General features: G+C 45.7%; 1 protein-coding gene across 2 annotated transcripts in view; it reads left to right on the forward strand.

The window, feature by feature from the left end:
* Positions 1 to 13,444, forward strand: part of FHL2 (four and a half LIM domains 2) — a 106,387-nt gene that overhangs the window by 11,764 nt on the left and 81,179 nt on the right. The window contains exon 1 of one of the 2 annotated variants that reach the window (XM_068268236.1): positions 4,795 to 4,918. The exons of the other annotated variant lie outside the window; for it this stretch is intronic. The gene's annotated coding sequence lies outside the window, so the exon portion shown is untranslated. Of the gene's footprint in view, positions 1 to 4,794; positions 4,919 to 13,444 lie in introns of those variants that run through there. 2 annotated transcript variants of the gene reach the window in all.

Raw genomic sequence — 13,444 nt, forward strand, 5'->3', positions numbered from 1 at the left:
GCCTGGACTGCAGATTGCATTCTGCAACTGGGTCTAGCGTGGACCGACCCTTACTATCTCTATGTGTACCATGGGGCTGTCATGAAATGTAATTTTGTTGTGTTACACAATGACAATAAAGTGCTTCAATCTTGTATTTTGTGGACAAATTTGTAGGCCAGGCACAGGATCTTGAAGCTTATTCTGAAGTGAATAGGAAGTCAGTGGAGGGATATACACAGGGTTGCGCAGAGGCAGAGTGCTGGGAAGAATGAATAAGTCTAGCTGCCACATTCATGATGGACTGTAGGGGGTGATACAGTTACAAGGGAGGCCTGATAGAAGGGTGTTGCAGTAGTCGAAGCAGGAGATGATGAGGGCATGAATGAGTAGTTTGGTGGTGTTCAGGGTCAAGAAGGGGAAGATCTTGGATCTGGTAACGATTTGGAAGGTAGATGCTTATTTGACTTTCCTGACAACAATTCCCATAAAAGGCTGGCAGCAAATTCAAAATATTTCACACTTGAGGCTGATCAGTATGGCTGTGGGATATGTTAAGGACAGATGCTGGGCATATGAGACAAATTGGAAAAAAAATAGAGGAAAAAAATGCAGAAGAAAAAATGTAAGAAAACAGGAATACAAATATGAATACATTACAATACAATACAGGTGAAAAAGAGAAGAAAAGTTATTTCTTAGGCCTGGTGCACACCAGAGGAGTTTTTCTGAGCGTTTTTGAGTTTTTGAAACCTCCTGCTAATGTTATACTATGTGTCTGTGCACACTGGAGCGATGAGGTTTTGTAAAAAGAAACCCCATAGCATTACATTCGGAAGAGCTTTTGAAACTTTTAGCATTTGGGGAGCTTTTCTGGTGTGTCTCAGCCCATATTTCACTTCTCATGGTGAACCAAACCACTGGGAGTTTGTATGGGATTAAAAGCAACCAAATAGCCCCTTTACCTTAAAGAGAATCTGAAGGTAAAAAATAAATAAAATAAAATCAGATACTTACCTAAGGAGAGGGAAGGCTCTGGGTCCTACCGAACCTTCGCATCCCTCTCCTCATCCTCTCATTCCCCTGCAGGCTTCTCCGTTTAAATCTCCTGCCACAGAAGGCTTCAAAAGTCTACAGGAGACCGAGTGCTCCAGCCGGCTCTTTACTGCGCATGCGTGAGTGTGCAAGAGCGGGCGCTCAGGCATGCGCAGTATGGAGCCGTCTGAAGCTCACTTGGAGCAGAAGAGAGCAGTCCTCGACCCATGGGTCGGAGACTGCTAACGGGGAGCCAGTGCAGGAATGATTGGATGAGGAGAGGAACAGAAAGGCTCTATAGAACCCAGAGCCTTCCCTCTCCTTAGATAAGTATCTGTTTTTTTTATTTTTTATCTTCAGACTCCCTTAAAAAAAAAGAAAAAGACGAAGCCACCAAGAACACATGTAAGAAAGAGGTGTCAGCAAAAGAGGCTGCAGCCTCAGGGCTCAGTGTAAGAGGGGACGCACAACTCACTCAGCTATCCTTCCCCATTGTGTTTGAAGCAGAGAGAAATACAGAGAAATAAGAAAAGGGCATGGCAGTGACTGCAAGCCAGATGAATGGAGATTAAGGTGTTGGGGGTTGGGTGCCCTGGGGCACCTCTTAGTCTAATAGCAATCAGTGTGTGATGGGTGGGATGGAGAGGCGCACTTTGGTGTCTTAGCCTTGGGTGCTGGAGGACCTTGTCCCGGCTCTGGTTAGCACAGGCAGTGGCGTAGCAATAAGTATAGCAACCATAGCGTTGCTACGGGGCCCTACGCCACAGGGGGCCCGCCTGCCCGTACATCAGTTTTTTTTTTTTCGTTTAGTTTTTTTTTTTTTTTAATGTCGGTCCTGTCCGGGGCCCCCACCCCCCATACTTTTAGAGCTGCGGGCCCCCCCTCCCTGGCCCTCCTCCTCTGATAAGGTGGCTGTGAGGAGGAGGACTACTTGGGCGCAATGATACTCCTGGCGGCCGGCCCGACAGTTACTCTATAGTTCCGGCTTCCGGGCCGGCCAGCCAGGGAGATGGAGGAGTGACGTCCTATGCGCGTGCGAGGGAGGGAGCGGACTGCTCAGGGTGCTGTGCCTGTTGGACTGGAGGAGGCCAGAGCGGAGGAGAGCGGAGCGACCCGACCCGGCCCCACCCCACCGTGACCGTCCCACGCAAGCTGCCCGCAAGTAAATTAATACATGTGCCTGGCTGGCTGGTGCTGCTGGCTGCTGTGGAGCACGGTCGGAGGTGGGTGGGTGCTGGGGAACGGCCTGGCCGGGGGACTTGCTGTCTGCTGTGTGTGGGGGGATGGGGGAAACAGAGAAGTGCTGGCTGCTGTGGGGGGGGGGGGGGGGAGAGAGATGTGCGTGGGGGGGGGGGGGGAATGGGGGAGAGAAGTGCTGGCTGCTGTGGGGTGGATGGGGGAGAGAGAGGTGCTGTGCGTGTGTGTGTGTGTGGGGGGGGGGGATGGGGGAGAAACGTGCTGGCTGCTGTGGGGGGATGGGGGAGAGAGAGGTGCTGTGTGTGTGTGTGGGGATGGGGGAGAGAAGTGCTGGCTGCTGTGGGGTGGATGGGGGAGAGAGAGGGGTGCTGGCTGCTGTGTGTGGGGGGGGGGATGGGGGAGAGAAGTGCTGGCTGCTGTGGGGGGGATGGGGGAGAGAGAGGTGCTGTGTGTGTGTGTGTGTGGGGGGGGGATGGGGGAGAGAAGTGCTGGCTGCTGTGGGGGGATGGGGGAGGGAGAGGTGCTGGCTGCTGTGTGTGGTGGGGGGGATGGGGGAGACAGAGAGGTGCTGGCTGCTGTGGGAGACAGAGAGGTGCTGGCTGCTATGGGGGGGGGGGGATGGGGGAGACAGAGAGGTGCTGGCTGCTGCCCCCACATAGCGATTATTGTCTGGTGAATTGCCCTCCATAGCGATTATTGTCTGGTGAATGCTCCCCCCACATAGCGATTATTGTCTGGCGAATGGTCCCCCCCATAGCGATTATTGTCTGGTGAATGGCCCCCCCCCATAGCGATTATTGTCTGGTGAATGCCCCCCCCCCCCCATAGCGAGAGATTGTCTGGTGAATGCTCCCCCCACATAGCGATTATTGTCTGGTGAATGCCCCCCCATAGTAAGCGATTATTGTCTGGTGAATGCTCCCCCCACATAGCGATTATTGTCTGGTGGATGCTCCCCACATAGCAAATATTGTCTGGTGGATGCTCCCCACATAGCAAATATTTTCTGGTGAATGCTCCCTGCATAACGATTATTTTCTGGTGAAATGCTGCCCACTTTACGATTTCTGGTGAAATGATGCCCGCATAATGCTTATTTTCTGGTGAAATGCTGCTCTCTTTACGATTATTTTATGGTGAAATACTGCCCACTTTACGATTAATTTCTGGTGAAATGCTGCTCTCTTCACAAATATTTTATGGTGAAATGCTGCTATCTTTATGATTAATTTATGGTGAAATGCTGCTCTCTTTACGATTAATTTATGGTGAAATGCTGCTCTCTTTATGATTAATTCAGTACTGTAGAGTCGCAGTCAAGGAGTCGGAGTCGGGGGAATTTTGGGCACCCGGAGTCGGAGTCGTTGATTTCATAAACTTCGGAGTCGGATGATTTCTGTACAAAATCCACAGCCCTGTTAAGTATTAGACTAAGGAGTCGGAGCCATTTTGGGTACTCGGAGTTGGAGTCGTGGTTTCATAAACTGAGGAGTCGGAGTTGGAGTCGGAAGATTTTTGTACCGACTCCACAGCCCTGGATTAATTTATGGTGTAATGCTGCTCTCTTTACAATTAATTTATGGTGAAAGGCTGCCCTCTCTACGATTATTTTATGGTGAAATGCTGCCCACTTTACGATTATTTTCTGGTGAAATGGCGGTGGGGATGGGGGGGGGGGGGGCCCATACAAAAAATTTGCTATGGGGCCCAGTCATTTCTAGCTACGCCCCTGAGCACAGGGTATTATACAATGTACAGTTCCTTAATTATTACCATTATCTAATGTCCATATACCATAACTAATGCAGTGGCTCAACGAGAGCCCTCCGCTCCATGTCCCAGGTGTAGTCACTCACATCTTCTGCACCCCCTATTGCTATGACTCTGACTTTGAGGAGTCAGTGCATTGTGAGTAAGGAATGTAGCAACGTGTGTGGTGATGAAATGCTGGGTTCACAATGACATTATCTAGCCAGCAGCGTGTGTGGGGAGGACGTCCAGATGTCCTGGCTCTATTAGAGGACTCTGAGTGTGTGTAATGCCACAATTCCTCTATTGACGTCACACCACTTATTTCAGTAACCATAATAGGAATAACTCTATACCTGAGAATAAAGTTCAGCCAGTTGTACTATGTTGTGTACTTCAGATGTGCACCACTGATAATATCTTTAATTGGTGTGTGGATGCATTTCCACGTTCTTGGCTAATTCCTCTAATTCATTAGGACTACAGCAGAGGACAGATGACTGACAGGTATTTCTGCGCCTGGCTGCTGCTGACCTGGCAGCTAGAATGAAATGATCCGTTCTGCGTAAGGCCAATGTCAGCATGAGCCGCTTGATGAAGTAGGTTAGGAAGGAAACATACTAATTTGATTGCAGAAACATTCCAAGGAGACATTTATCTTTTGAATGAAAAAAGCCATAAGCTGTGGAAAAGAGAAAGTGTTGGATGCCAGCTGCAGACAGTGTAAAAGAGTGAGAGTGAGGGATGCTTTCGTCTCCTTATATGGTAAAATGATATGCAGGGGTTTCAGCGTGCTGTGAAGACTGTCTGTTTCCACACACAGTCCGGGATGCAGAGCTGATAGACGGCTGCGATCCTCCTGTGACACCATTCCAGCTGTGCATCTGGCGGAGAGCGCCTCTCCTGCTCTGCATGTGCCACTTCCTCCAGCACAGGCTGCCAGCGCTTTGCAATCCAGGTACATCTCCATCTTTCTCCAGCACAGGCTGCCTGCACTCTGCAATCCAGGTACATCTCCATCTCTCTTCAGCACAGGCTGCCTGCACTCTGCAATCCAGGTAGATCTCCATCTCTCTCCAGCACAGGCTGCCTGCACTCTGCAATCCAGGTACATCTCCATCTCTCTCTAGCACAGGCAGCCTGCACTCTGCAATCCAGGTACATCTCCATCTCTCTTCAGCACAGGCAGCCTAAACTCAGCAATCCAGGTACATTTCCATCTCTTTCCAGCACAGGCTGCATGCGCTCTGCAATCCAGGTACATCTCCATCTCTTTCCAGCACAGGCTGCATGCACTCTACAATCCAGGTACATCTCCATCTCTTTCCAGCACAGGCAGCCTAAACTCAGCAATCCAGGTACATCTCCATCTCTCTTCAGCACAGGCAGCCTAAACTCAGCAATCCAGGTACATCTCCATCTCTCTCCAGCACAGGCTGCCTGCACTCTGCAATCCAGGTACACCTCCATCTCTCTCCAGCACAGGCTGCCTGCACTCCGCAATCCAGGTACATCTCCATCTCTTTCCAGCACAGGCTGCCTGCACTCCGCAATCCAGGTACATCTCCATCTCTTTCCAGCACAGGCAGCCTAAACTCAGCAATCCAGGTACATCTCCATCTCTCTTCAGCACAGGCTGCCAGTGCTCTGCAATCCAGGTACTTCTCCATCTCTCTCCAGCACAGGCTGCCTGCCCTCTGCAATCCAGGTACATCTCCATCTCTCTCCAGCACAGGCTGCCTGCCCTCTGCAATCCAGGTACATCTCCATCTCTCTCCAGCACAGGCTGCCTGCACTCTGCAATCCAGGTACATCTCCATCTCTCTCAAGCACAAGCTGCCTGCACTCTGCAATCCAGGTACATCTCCATCTCTCTCCAGCACAGGCTGCCTGCACTCTGCAATCCAGGTACATCTCCATCTCTCTCTAGCACAGGCAGCCTGCACTCTGCAATCCAGGTACATCTCCATCTCTCTCAAGCACAAGCTGCCTGCACTCTGCAATCCAGGTACATCTCCATCTCTTTCCAGCACAGGCAGCCTGCGTCCTGCAATCCAGGTACATCTCCATCTCTCTCCAGCACAGGCAGCCTAAACTCTGTAATCCAGGTACATTTCCATCTCTCTCCAGCACAGGCAGCCTGCGCTCTGCAATCCAGGTACATCTCCATCTCTCTCCAGCACAGGCAGTCTGCGTCCTGCAATCTAGGTACATCTCCATCTCTTTCCAGCACAGGCTGCCTGAGTTCTGCAAATAAGGTACATCTCCATCTTTCTCCAGCACAGGCAGCCTAAACTCTGCAATCCAGGTACATCTCCATCTCTCTCAAGCACAGGCTGCCTGAGTTCTGCAATACATGTACATCTCCATCTCTTTCCAGCACAGGCAGCCTGAGTTGTTCAGCAATCCAGGTACAACTCCATCTTTCTCCAGCACAGGCTGGCTAGGCTCTGCAATCCTGGATCCTCTCCATCTCTTTCCAGCACAGGCTGCCTGCACTCTGCAATCCAGGTACATCTCCACCTATATCTAGCAGAAGCTGGCTGCCCTCTGAAATCCAGGTACATCTCCATCTCTCTCCAGCACAGTCAGCCTAAACTCTGTAATCCAGGTACATCTCCATCTCTCTCCAGCACAGGCTGCCTGAGTTCTGCAAATAAGGTACATCTCCATCTTTCTCTAGCACAGGCAGCCTAAACTCTGCAATCCAGGTACATCTCCATCTCTCTCAAGCACAGGCTGCCTGAGTTCTGCAATACATGTACATCTCCATCTCTTTCCAGCACAGGCAGCCTGAGTTGTTCAGCAATCCAGGTACATCTCCATCTTTCTCCAGCACAGGCTGGCTAGGCTCTGCAATCCTGGTTCCTCTCCATCTCTTTCCAGCACAGGCTGCCTGCACTCTGCAATCCAGGTGCATCTCCACCTATATCTAGCAGAAGCTGGCTGCCCTCTGAAATCCAGGTACATCTCCCTCTCTCCAACACAGGCTGCCTGAGTTTTGCAATCCAGGTACATCCCTATCACTCTCCTGCACAGGCTCCCTGTGCTCTGTAATCCAGCTATTTTTCCCTTTCCAGCACAGGCTGCCAATTCTTTGCAATCTAGGTATATCTCCCTCTCCAGCACAGGCTGTCTGAGTTCTGCAATCCAGGTACATCTCTATCACTATCCAGCACACGGTGCCTGCGCTCTGCAATCCAGGTACCTCTCCGCCTATCTGTAGCAGAAGCTGGGTGTGCTCTGAAATCCAGGTACATCTCCCTTTCCAGCATAGGCTGCCTGCGCTTTGCAATCTACGTACCTCACAATCTCCCTCCAGCAGAAGCTGCCTGAGCTCTACAATCCAGGTATCTCTCCCCCTCTCTCTATCACAGGCTGCATGCGCTCTGCAATCCAGGTACATCTCTCCTCTCCAGCACAGGCTGCCTCTGCTCTGCAATTTAAGTACCTCTCCCTTTCCAGCACAGGCTGCCTGTGATCTGTAATCCAGGTACCTCTCCCCCTCTCTCTACCACAGGTTCCCTGTGGCTCTGCAATCGAGGTACCTGTTCCCCTCTTTCCAGCACACGCTGCCTGTGCTCTGGTATCCAGGTACCTCTACTTCTCTCCAGCACATGCTGCCTGCGCTCTGCAATCCAAGTACCTCTCCTTCTATCCAGCACAGGCTGCCTGCGCTCTGCAATCCAGGTACTTCTCTCCTTCTCTCTATTCTATCACTTGTGCTCTCCTTATTGGCTGGCCTTTATCTGTATGGCAAGATGCTGCTGTGACTAAGGAGAGATGGAGAGGAGAAGCAGCTAGAAGCATCCATGCTTTGTGCTCATGCTGTCACTCACATGCATTGTGTCAGTGTGCTGTGTCTGCATCCTCATCTCTATGGGAGACGGGGACTTTATACAACCAGGGAAGCACAAAAGTGTCCTTGTTGCTTTTTCTGCTACAGTTTCTATATACATTTTAGTTGGTTGCAAATGCTTGTAATTTGAATGACAGGGTCCAGGGTTTTTCACATTGATATAATTCATAGTCCATCGTCACAAAACAGATTACCCCATGCAATGGCTTTGCACTGTATGGTAAAAGCAATGCATTTTTTTCACATTTGTTTGTGATTATAAATCTTGTTGAGTTTGTACATGTAGGTTTTATTTTTGCAGATTATCCATGGCTGACCTTTGTGAGCCTTATTCGGATTGGTCAGATTAGGCATCTTTTGATTGCCGTTTGCCAATAGAAAGCTTGTTACACACTGATGCTCTAAATAAGTGTTTATCCTCATTATAGCAGTGCATACCCCTTTATGAAGGATGGTGTTGGCCATATACCCCCTTTTGTGGGTAACAGCATATTAAGCTATTCTTGCACCACACAGTACCCTGTATTTATGTATGAATGTCTTTCAGACATTCCTTTATGTTTTACCTGACCTACTTATTCATATTTTCTTATATACTTTTTCATCTTTTTAAAACTCAAAACTTAGTATAATGAAATCACAGAAAATCATTCAAATCTCCAACAAAAGTGCTTCCTGTACCACCTGTGCTGTACTGAGGTGTATACTAGTGTAACTATTGCTGCTTTCTAGGGTACGATAAAATAGGTACTTTTTATTGCCACCTAATATATATCTCAAAGGAGGATAATAATAAGAATTCATGTGGGCATGATCAGTTCATGTGGGCATCATCATGACATCACGTCTATATATAACATCATCATTCTAGCCTGACTCCAGGTAGAAAGAAAGCCACTGTTTAGACCAGATCTGTATTGAAAAATGATTACATGTATTTTTATATGTGACTACCATCCTGTAAATACCTGTACAGCAGCCCTTACCTTGAGAGAGGGTGGGACAACTCTCAACTGACAGCCCTACACTATTAAACACTTGTAAGTAATTTCCCCTCAGCCTGTTATCTTACCTGTTACATCAGGATTTATTTTAGAACACAGTGCAGGCTGATAATATATTTACCACCTGCTGCCCTACCTTGTAGTTGGACAAAATAAAAAGCAGTGCCTCTATAATGTTCTATAACTGTGCAATTTTTGGCTCAGTTTGTGTTGCAGATTCATGGGAACTCACCATCACTACATCCCAAAACCAGAGCAAATCCATCACTGATCACTTACTAAATAAGTGGCTTCTCATTTGTTATGTATGCGCAAGCACATTCGTAAACGCTGAGCTGTCTGTGCTCACTATTGCTCAGAGAAGGAAGGTCAGGCCAGGCGGCTGGCTGTGCTCTATGTCTGGCCTGTCTGCAGAGTGTCTGTTTGGCAATTGATATTAAATTGTCACTGTTTAGGTAGAACGGCCAAAAAGTAAAGAGTGTACATAGCTTTGGGCATCAAGAAGTCCCCAAGCTGGGCTTGCAAAGGGGGCATGACCGCAGGCGGGCTTCGGTGACCAGGTCTGGGACAATAGGCCCGGCTAGATGAGGATGGCCAGACTAGTGAACTATATAGTAGTGGTAGGTAAATACAATATGTTTGTGATATTATTATTTTTATTATTAGTATTGATTTATAAAGCACCAACGTATTCCATTGCAGCAAGGAAGCAAAACAGGAGAGGACCCGCAACATCCACACACAGATGAGCCAAAGGGAGCCAGGAACTCGTAAGCTCAGCAACCAGTAGAAAAGAAAATTCCGCTGCACCAATGGCTGGGTGAAAAAAGTTCTCCGTTTATTGTTAAATCAGTGGGTACAACAAGTTAAAAAAGCTCATGCGTATCGGAGCTCATGGCCCCTTAATCATGGGCCATGAGCTCCGATACGCATGAGCTTTTTTAACTTGTTGTACCCACTGATGTAACAATAAACAGAGAACTTTTTTCACCCAGCCATTGGTGTAGCGGAATTTCCTTTTCTACTGGTATTCCATTGCGCTGTGAAAAGTAAGACACAAACAGGGGGTACATAATAATACACCCAATGGTATATATACCAACATACAAAACACTGCATTGGTACAAAATACAGAATTGGTACAGAATTCAGAATTAGTAATTACAGTGACAAAAGTAACATTATGAATAAAATGTATACCAAATTCTAAAATACAAAAGGTGGATCGCCATTGCGATCTTGCAATCTAAAGGATTAGGGGGAACCTAGAGGCAGTGTATCTTTAGGTTATAGTAAGGAGTGCAATTTGGTATGGTTTGCTTGTTAGAAAAAGTGAGTTTTGAGTGAGCATTACTAATTAATCATTAATCATTATGTTATTGCTGTATAATTCAATGATGAATAAATAATACCTGTGGCTTTTTTGTTGTTGTCACGGCTCAGTTTGTGTAAGTCAGGGGCAGCGCACTGGCCCTGGGTAGTGGGTTTTTTTCCGGTTGATCAAATGACAATTTATTTTTATTACAAACTATAGAGTTGCACAATGCTGCAATCACCACATTGTGGTAGTGATTGATCTGATCTCTCAAGTACAGTACTGTAAATGGTTGCTGTGGATGAATAAATCTAATGGTTTTACAATGAATGATATTTAACTGGGCTGTTCTGGACTTTTTGTTATTTTGCGATAACAGACGAACAAAGTTGCCTAATATTTATCAAGAAGTTTTAAATCAGGATGATACCATTTATTGGCTAACTACAAATGAATATGATAATATTTATCAGGCACTCGTGATTTTGCAGTTATTATTAAAGCCTTATGGGATATATATATATATATATATATATATATATATATATATATATATATATATATATATATATATATATATGTATATCTATATATATGGATGCAGGACCTTCTATGTGGTCCTTGTTGTTCTCTGTGTATCCTGTCCAGGAGATATATTCCCACATGCAGCCTAGCTGTTTTTCCTAAGCTCTTTGAAGCAGGAATGAGATCACAGATCATTTCTGTAGAATGGCCATGCAGACGTTAATGTCCCTTGCCTAGGAAACTACAAAGCTTGCTTTGTATAGCCATACCTTAGGCTGAGGAATGTGGTGTGGTCACATGACTCTATAAAATAGTAACCCCCACATAGTTCTCCAGCATCAGTGGAGAAAGGGAGCTGCTTTTTTTTCACACATTCTCTTATAGACACTTAACCATGGATGGTAAACACATCCACATGTGAATTTTTTATATTACTTTCATTCATTGCGCTCTGCTCAAGAAAAATGCAGATTCAGCAATTTAAGTAACTTTTCCCCTATACTTCCAGGGTATCATTTCCAAAGCAAACAACCCATTTAGCCAGTTATGTCAGAATCTGCAGTAACCTCTGGAACACATTCCACAGCCGTATTGTTCACGTTGTTAAGGGGGGCGTTGTGGTTTCCAACTCAAGCTTTTCCTTCTCTATTCTAAATTCCATGTATATTCTCTGTCTCGCTGTGTAAATGGTGCACTTCTTCATCCTGATTGGAACCACATTTTTAAGGGCAGTGTTCCTGCCATAGTCACTGAAAATGTAAGAGGAACTTGCATGTATGGCAAGTGATTTCAGTGTACAGCATCAGGGTGGCTTCTCCATACCAGTCCAGAGAAGTCACTTACACCGTCACAGTCATCATCCCTTCATAGAAAAGGTAAGGAATGCAAACTGTTTGCAATATAAATTTCTTCTAGTGGTCTGATATGATTGTTATCATTCACTGGAAATACCATACCCTTTGCTATGGAGCCCTTAAATATGATGTGGTGCAGCCAAATAACTTAAGAAGTCACATAATTTGTTGATTGGGGTCCACCAATCTGTTAATAGAAACACACTCCAAGAGACTTCCAGGGTGGCTCTACAAACATGATCTGTCACATTATGTCTATGTAAATAGACATGTAAAAGGCCCTGACTCTGCAACACCACTAAGCAAGCGACATGAGATCAAGGGGCACTTGATAGAAGTATATACTGTATATTCCCGCATATAAGACTACTTTTTAACCCTTGAAAATCTTCTGAAAAGTTGGGGGTCGTCTTATATGCCGGGTGTCATTGATGCGGGGTGATACGCCCTATCCTGTTACCGCCTCTCAGATCTCCCTGCTGAGGGAGCGCAATCTATTCTTCCATACCGCTCTGATAAACAGGTAGACAAGGAGAGCTGACCAGTCTACTTAAGGAGAGTTGACCAATGCAACAAGTCAATTGACTATATACTGTTATATACTGGGTAACACATACAATACAGCACCAGTATCTGTTCATACACAGCACCAATACATGATTTTTTAATTTTAATTTGGTGTGCATTGGAAGAGGGGTAGTCTTATACAGTGAGTATATCCCAAACTCTATATTTTAACTGGAAAAGTTTGGGGGGTCGTCTTATACACCCAGTCGTCTTATACGCCAGAATATACGGTATTTTGGTTGGGTTATAAAATAAAAAATAACCCCAAATATTGAAGATTGCACAACGCACCATTAAATACCTTATAATAAAATAGAAAGAATATGGCACCACTACAAGCCTGACAAGAGAAGATTTTTTTTCCCAAATTCACTAAGATTTCCAAACATGCAGTAATAGTTCGCTAATAAACTAGAAAATGTTGCTTCACTTCACTAAGGCCTGCTCAGTTATGTCGAAGTCTCACCAGCTTTGGAGTAGGTCTCTGTAGTAAGCTGTGATTCTTCTCTGATAAGTGGCCATTTCTGCTTCAGTCTTGTGACAGCTTACTAGAGTAAAAGTAATTCCCTGTATCCCTTTAGATGAGCATGCATGTGACTAGAGAGCCCTCGTCTGTGTATCACTATATATGGTAGCTCTGCACATCTAAAGAGATACAAAAAAGCCTTATTAATGTCTCCTGCTCTTGTGGTTTTTCTGATTTCCCACAGTGCATTGTATTATTATTATTTAGTATTTATATAGTGCCGATATCTCTCACAGCCCTGTACAGAGTCACTTATGGTAACTGTCCCTCAGAGAAGCTACAACGTAATCCCTGCCATAGTCACATGCCTATGTATGTATCGGGTAGTGTATGTATCATAGTCTACTGCCAATTTAGGGGGAAGCCAGTTAGCATCTGATCAAATTGGGTGAGTAGCAGGTGGCTCTTCCTATTGGCTGTTCCCTTTGTCTGTCAATTTTATCCAAAGGCCAATTATTAGTTGTTGTCAGGTCTGGGTCTTAAAATACGAAAACATTTTACTTGTTTTACCGAAAGCTCTAATAATTGTGAGTTGACATTAATTGAGGTATTTAGTGCAAAAGTCAGTAATTTACCTCACTTTTTAATTTTTTTACTTTTCAGTGTGCTAACATCTTAGTGAATTGCCATTTGGCAAGACATTCAGAAAAATCTGCTGTTTTCTGCATTACTGAATGCATTCATAATTAGTGAATTGAAGCCATAAACATTAATCACATAAGCAAGAAAGACACCAAGGATAACAGTGAATGAGCTGCAAGGATCCACCATGGAGAAGGCAGTACTTATGTAAAAGACCACTTTCAGCTGTATGCTCTACAAAATCGGACTTCA

Source organism: Hyperolius riggenbachi, chromosome 2, assembly GCF_040937935.1.
Source record: "Hyperolius riggenbachi isolate aHypRig1 chromosome 2, aHypRig1.pri, whole genome shotgun sequence".
Classification (NCBI taxonomy): domain Eukaryota; kingdom Metazoa; phylum Chordata; class Amphibia; order Anura; family Hyperoliidae; genus Hyperolius; species Hyperolius riggenbachi.